We start from the raw sequence: 7,443 nt of genomic DNA, 5'->3' as shown, positions 1-7,443 counted from the left end.
TGCAGTTAAAGACAGTTTTAGGTGAATCCAGCCCATGCTCTATTTTGAGGGACTTAACTCACATTGAAGGCTGCATAAGACTGGGCATGGGAGTTATATTTGGGGAGCAAATGGGCAGCTCCAAATGGTTTTGTTGCCTTTCTACAGAATATAGCCCAGGAGGAGTTGGTGAGGAACATGAGTTTTTAGGCTTGTTGCTTGTTTTTCTCAATCCGGCCTATTAATTTCTCCCCTGAAATTAGATCTTTATGCGAGGGAGAAAACAGGACTGAAAACAAACCTGAGGTTTCTCCTAAGTTCCAGTAAAGCAGCCTCCACTCTGAGTCAGTGAGTGAAAGAGTCAGGACACAGGAAGCTAGACTCCGTCACCAAAGAACCCAAAAAAAGGGATCTAAAATATTTTTTTTCAAAGGAGAAGCATTAATAAAATGATGGGGAAGACACAAAATAGAAGAACAGAGAAAGAAGAAAGAGGAAGTAGAACTCAGGAGGAAAAAAAAATCATAAGGCATTAGTCCATTGAAATGTGAGAAGGCAAAATCACACCCAACCTACTCTAGCCCAGTTTACCTGCCAAAACTTTAACTCAGAGACATGGGGACTCCTGTTACCTATTTATCTCAGAATCTTCCATATGGGCTCAGGAGATTTGCTAGTTAAAAGTAGCAATGGTGTCCTAGCTATCTTTGTTTCCTCCTATCTTTCCAGATGTTTTACACCTGAAAGGATTTCAACAGAGTATGAAATAATAACTTATAAGCCATGTCTACAAATGCAAAGTGAAATGTAGAATTGAGATGGTTTAGAAGAGAAAAAGAATTTTAAAGACAAACCCAAATGATCCACATGAATAAAAGATTTATACTTTTGGTCCAGACCCATGGTCCACTGAGGTTAGGATTTTGACTCAAAGGGGATAATAAAGGTTGTGGAAGGCCAGGGATATAGAAGTCCAGAACTGCCATTCATACCAGTTGGTTCACTAACTGCTTAGCTCTCAACGTTGTCAAAAACAGATCCTGCCTGAGTGAGCTTCATACTACTGATTCTTTACCTGCACTGTAGGCATTCTGTCATAGTGAGATTACCCCCACCCTGTGCAGTGTAGTGGAACACTACTTTTATATGGCCTTCCCTGTATCTGCAACATCTGATGGGATAAAAGCCTGCTAACCCAACAGTGTAAATAGAGACTTAGTCCTGGCCACTTCCACTCCAGACTCCTACAGGACCAAATGCCCATCAACCAGGAGTTTTGGGATTGTCTCATTTCATAAGTGAGAAAAATCAAAAATATGTGTGGAATAGCATGGACTATAGGATTTTTCCCCAGGCCTTTTTTTTTTTTTTTTTTTTTTTTTTTTNATGTCCCTGAGCTGTTGCATCCAAGCCATACCAACTTGGTAGGCCACCTTTAGAATAATTAACAGCTTCTTTCTTTTATCCCCATCAGTTGTTATAGGATGTCTAGTTGCACAGAATCTCCTCTACTTTGGGTGGTAAGCCAAGAGGTATCTATTGCATACTCATGAGCAAGTCATCTTGAGCAAGAGCATCTGCCACTCTCCTCCTCCCAGGCTCGGGTGTCTGTCAGGGACATCTTTCACCAGAATCCCCAGTCCCATGGTACTAATTAGTACTCTGTGAAATCTCAATGTATATTAGAGGTTCGTGGTAATGAAAAGTTGGTCTTTGACCTATTCCTAGAAATGGGCAGTGACAAATGCACGAGGATACTGAAATCTCCCTTACTTTAATGGAGAAAGCTCCAAGATGTAGTAACTCCATGATGATGGCTGGAAGAGATAGTCTGCTGTTATTTCATGGATTTGAGTAGGGTAGAAAGACAGAACAAATAATTAAGAGCCTAATTCCTTTTCACTTCTCTCTCATACCAATATGATTTTAGTAAGTAACAGCAAACAATTCACTCTGGGTTTTTTCTTCTTAATTTAGGAGGCAACTTTCCCAAGTGAGACAAAGGCTTTCTTTTTCTTTCATAAGGAGCTGAGGACGTTTTCTTATGAAACATCTAGCATATGCCCCCACATACACTTGTATCAGAAGCCTGTTCTACAGAGGATCATCCTGTTTAGTCTCTTCTCAAAACATTCTTTCAACACGAGAATTCTCAATTCGAGTGAAGGCAACATTCTATACCCTCCTGGAAGTCTATCTACAGCTACCTTTCCCATCTAGAATACAGTGTGGACCTCTGTTCTCTCTGAATTCCAGAAATGGAAGATGCTTTAAAAAACTAACACCTTTTAAAAATAGTGACTCTGGGCGCCCTCTGCTGTCTGCTTAAGTTCTTCAGCTGTATACTAGTGATAACAGCAAGGCATGAAGGGGGGTGGGTATTGCTGAAAAAATCCAAACATAGACCATACACAAACATTAAGTATGTACATGTGTCTGTGTATAGGCATATATAATATATGCATATTATATGTACGTATGTGTGTATGCATAGATACCTTAACCGTTTTTACTCAGTGGCCTTTTCAAGGTTCTGCTGAATCAATAGGTTTACCACCTTTCCTAAAAAGTGCACATATGAGCATGTACATGCACACACACACAGAGCCGCCATCTGAGCACACAACACACAGAGTTTAAAACACGAGCTTTGGCGTCAGACCATCTGTGCTTGCCCAATCCTTGGTATTACACCCATGGCCCAGAACTTAACCTCTCTGAGTTTGTTTCCTCATCTCTGAAATGGGGTTTTCCTGAAGGTTGAGATACTGTATACAAAGTGCTTTGTATAGAGCCTCACAATGGTTAAGTCTTATTGTTAGCAAGTTTTTTTTTTTCTTTTATAAACCCTACCATACTAAGCCATGTTATTGTTAAATTCCTTGTTACTTCAGCATCAGTGTGTCAAAGAAAACTCTGTGCTCATCCAAATTGGAAATGACATTTCCACTGCTCCCCATAGTTTTATACAGGGAGATAAACCCTGTGGCCCAAAAGCCTCATGTGGATTTGCTTCATCTGTCCTGACTTCTCAGTAAGCAGCATTCATGTTGAATTATCTTTGGACGTGTATGTGGCCATCCTGCCACTGGCGACAGTCAGAACATACTCTAAACTGGTATTCATTCCGTAATTTCCAGTCATGAAAGTTGAAGGCCTCCTTAATCCTCTTGAACTTGATGGCGACACAATGTGTCCCCCTGGAGTGCAGTGGGGTACACCAGGAAATTCTGCTGCTGAGTTGCCAGGCATGTGACTTGGACTTATGGATTCACAAATTGAGTTGTAGGGCAGTCACTCTGTGGAGGTTAAGCCTTCTTTTGTGATGTCACTTGTACTTCGACAAGATGATCCTGCCACCTGGGAATGAGGGAGATCTGGGGAATTAAGAGACATGGGGATGCTGGGCTCTTCTGGGTGAGGAGCTTGGCCTGAGTTGGGGCAGGGAAAAGGAATCAGGAAAGATGAGGGATCACTAATTGGGCAATGCATTTCCCAGGCAGGCCAGGTGAGAGACCATGATTCCGTGATGACTTCTGGGGGGGTTCAGGGGCTCCTGGTGCCTTTTCCTCTCAGGGCCTAATTAGATGAGGCCTTCTCCTATCCTAAGCACCCAGCTTTGGAGTATGTCAGCTGCAGGACAGTGATTACCAGCCAAACATGGGGTTCTTTTCTTCCCCCTGGGGCTTCTTTCCCAGACCTCACTTTTAATCACTGTGGTAAAGTTGCCCCTGTGGCTCCTGGAGGCCACAGTCCTCAGAAAAAGATCAACTCAGTAAGGCAGGCAAGTGGGTAGGGTGCACTGTTTGGCAGTGTTCTGATCCTGTTCCATTAGCAGCTGGGAAGTTTCACGTAAAATCCTTGTGTCCTCCCCTTACTCCCCTTTCTCCCCAAATCATTTCTGTCTCAGATTAGCCAAGAGCCTAGAAACACTGGGGGGGAAACCCCATGGAGACAAACTAAGAAAGAGGGCTCCGGACAGGGTGTTAATGCACTAGTTGCCTATGCCCCCTTCTCTGCCACCCCACTTCTTTAGGGCTTGGTGCTGTCTCATGTAAAACTAAGATAGAAAGAGCAACCAGTTTATGAGAAAGTTGTGAAATACTGAAAGCAAAGCATGGCAGGCTATACATATTAACCAAAACCTGCCATTAATTAATTCACCCTTTCAAAAAATATTAAGGCCACATTCTAGTATCATAGGATAGTAATATGCTATGTAGGAACTTTGGGATCATATTAAAACAGAGGTAGGATAGTTTGTCCTTCAGGACACACTAGATACACTTGGAAAAAGTCCTGAAACAACACAAGCCAATGAACTTTACATGTCAAAATGAATGACAATTGGTGCTATCAAAGACCAGAGAAAGTCCTCGTGTGTGTGCACATGCACACATGCAAACAGACACATGCCACTTACTATCTATGCCACGGAATGATGGAAGTATCGCCCTGGACTTATCCCAATCACTAACAATTCGGTCACTTGTGCAGTTGCTCATTTAATGTCTGTTCCTCTTGCAGGATGCAAACTCATGATAACTGAGGCTATTTTTTTTTTAAGGTTTTATTTATTTATTTGACAGAGAGAGAGAGACAGCCAGCAAGAGAGGGAACAAAAGCAGGCGGAGTGGCAGAGGAAGAAGCAGGCTCCCAGCAGAGCAGGGAGCCTGATGCAGGGCTCGATTCCAGGACCCTTGGATCATGCCCTGAGCCGAAGGCAGACGCTTAACGACTGAGCCACCCAGGCGCCCCAACAGAGGGCATTTTTAAATCCCCAGTTTTGACTCCATGTTAGCAAAAATATTTCAATCAGAATTACACCAATATCAATTTTTGCTCAAGATATTTTGAGGTAATGCCACTTAAGCCAACTTAATTCCTTGATTCATTTTTTATGTAGTAAACCATGTCCTTTTAAAAAATCTTTTTTACTTTTCTGAAATATTTCCATTGGGGGGTTAATTCACAATGAATTGGTTCACCACACTTTTTTAAAATGTATAATGTATGTCAAATTTGTAGACAGAAATATTGTTAATTTGAATCTTGAGTTATTTTTGTTAAGCTCTGTGCTATTCTGCTATGTTGCCTTAGTTTACATGGATACGTATGCTCGTGTGTATATGTATACATGAGTCTCTATTATGTGTGTGTGTGTATATATATATATATAATTTGAAAACAATAAAGAGATACATTTTTCACTGATCTTAAACCATAATGACCTGGGACTCCTGATTCATTCACTCCAGTTGGAGAGGGTTTGAGGTTGAGACGGGTCAACATCAGAGTAAGGGTCCTAAGGAGTAGAGGTAAAAGGCAGACATACACACCTCATAAGGTACTTGCTCAGGAGTCCAGGGACAAGGCCATACTCAACTGCTCTTCCCTCTTTGTGACAGCAGAGACTAGAGGGCCCAAGGATGGTATCTGAAGCCCAAGTTTCTTGTGCACATAAAAAATACAAGCTTCCTCATAAAATATTGGCTTAAACTATAGTCCCCACACTAGCAACAACAGCACCTGAGAATTTATTAGAAATTCCCATTCTTGGACCCTGCTCCAGATCTGTGGAATCAGAAACTCTAGAGATGGGGCCCAGCATTCTGGGTTTGAACAAGCTCTTCAGATGACTCTGATGCTTACTGAAGTTTGAGAACCACTGCCTTATACTCAGCTGTCATCTTGGCTATGAAAAGGGTAAAAGGAACATATCCAGAAAGACCAAAGATTTGCCTAAAGAAAAAAAAATAAATAAAAGCTTAAAATATCCTGTAAGCAAGATCAAGTCACCCATGAATTCCTCTCTTAGGTTCTCAACAGGAGTAGAGAGTGCATAAGAATTTTTTGTTTGCTTGCAAAGAAATAGAGAAAGCTATAATTTTGTCTACCTGAATTGTAGCAGGTAAATCCTTACCACCCCATTATATTTTCTCAGTAATAGTCATTAGTTCAATTTTGTATTAATTCCTTGGATCACTGTCAGTAAAACTGTCAGCCAAAATTGCCCAGGATTGGTCTATTTCACCACCGAGTCTATTCTTCAGGAGGATTTTGATCACTCTGTAAGGAGTAGTATCTACAGAAGCAAGGGGCAAATGACTAGGCCAAAGGTCCTTATGTTCAACGTGGCAGGCTAAAAGTGTTCTGCTTTGGGAAAGGGATGTCTTCTCCCTGTGGCATCTTAAGAGCCTTTCATAGTGACCTGTCCTTTGTAGCTGCTCATATTGATTTGGTGAATGAGTGGACTGAGAATCCATAAGGGTTCTACAGCTTGAGAACGCCTGATCAAAGAGGTGACACATGAGTTGAATCTTGAAAAATGGGCAGAAAAGGATGGATAAAGAGGGAGGGTATTTTAGATGGGAGGAGAAAAGGATATATAATAAGCTGAGCAAAAGCTTGGGGTCAGGTCTAAATGTTTGAGACTGAGTGGAAGGCACTGGAGAGAAAACGCTGTTCACAGGGGGATATGATGACAACTAACAACCAACAAAAACCAATTAGTGAGTTAAATGAGTACTCATCCTCTGATAGGATCCCTACTGTGGTAGGTACCAGGCCGACAGTGGAGAACAAGATAGACATGGCAACTAAATCTAGTGAAGGACTGAGAACGATGGTAGGAGGATGGTAAGTGTGTTGATAAGTGAAGTATAGGAGCATGTAGGCAGCTCACCTAATCTGAACTTAAGGAAGTAGGTGGCTCAAGAAAGCCTTTCCAGGTCACAAGATGTCTCAGTCATGGCCCGGAAGAGAGGAGGAGGGAAGGAGTGTGGGGAAGAAAGGGCTGGGGCAGGCTGGGCAAACTTGGGCCAAATCATGAAGGACCTTCTAAACCACGTTAAAGAGACAGAGCTTTATCCAGAGGGGTGTGAAGAGCCCTCAGGAGGTTTTACACCGAAAAGGACAAGTTTGTTTTGGAAACCTCACCAGCTGTAATAAAGACTACTGATGGTGGCTTTAATTAGAGAAGTAGCAATGGGAAAGAAGTTCAAAGAACTTGCTGGAAAAAAAGTCTCTGATAGTTTAAAACATGTCAGTATTTCCTGGACATTCTCACCAATGGAAGCCAGAATGAATGCTCTCTCCCTTTGAATCTGGATGGGCCTGTGATTTGAGTGGAAGCGCTGCCATGGGACTTCTGAAACCACAGGACTTCTAAACCCAGGTCATAAAAGGTGACGACAGCTTCTGCCTGGTCCTCTTGGGACACTCCGTAGTACTCAGCCACTGTGCTGTCAGGGAGCTACATGTCGATGCTCTGGCCCCAGTCTCAGCTGAGGCCCCAGCGTCAACTGCCAAAAATATTAAGTGAGGAAGCCTCTGAGGTGACTCTAATCCTAGCCATCAAGTGACTAATAACCACCTGAGACACTGAGTAAGAACTGCCTGGCTGCGCCAGTCAATTCTGATGATAATGAGAAAACGACTGGCATTGTTTTAAGCCACTAAGTT

Source organism: Ailuropoda melanoleuca, chromosome 3 (assembly GCF_002007445.2).
Source record: "Ailuropoda melanoleuca isolate Jingjing chromosome 3, ASM200744v2, whole genome shotgun sequence".
NCBI classification, from domain to species: Eukaryota; Metazoa; Chordata; class Mammalia; order Carnivora; family Ursidae; genus Ailuropoda; species Ailuropoda melanoleuca.
This window is presented reverse-complemented; position numbering follows the sequence as displayed.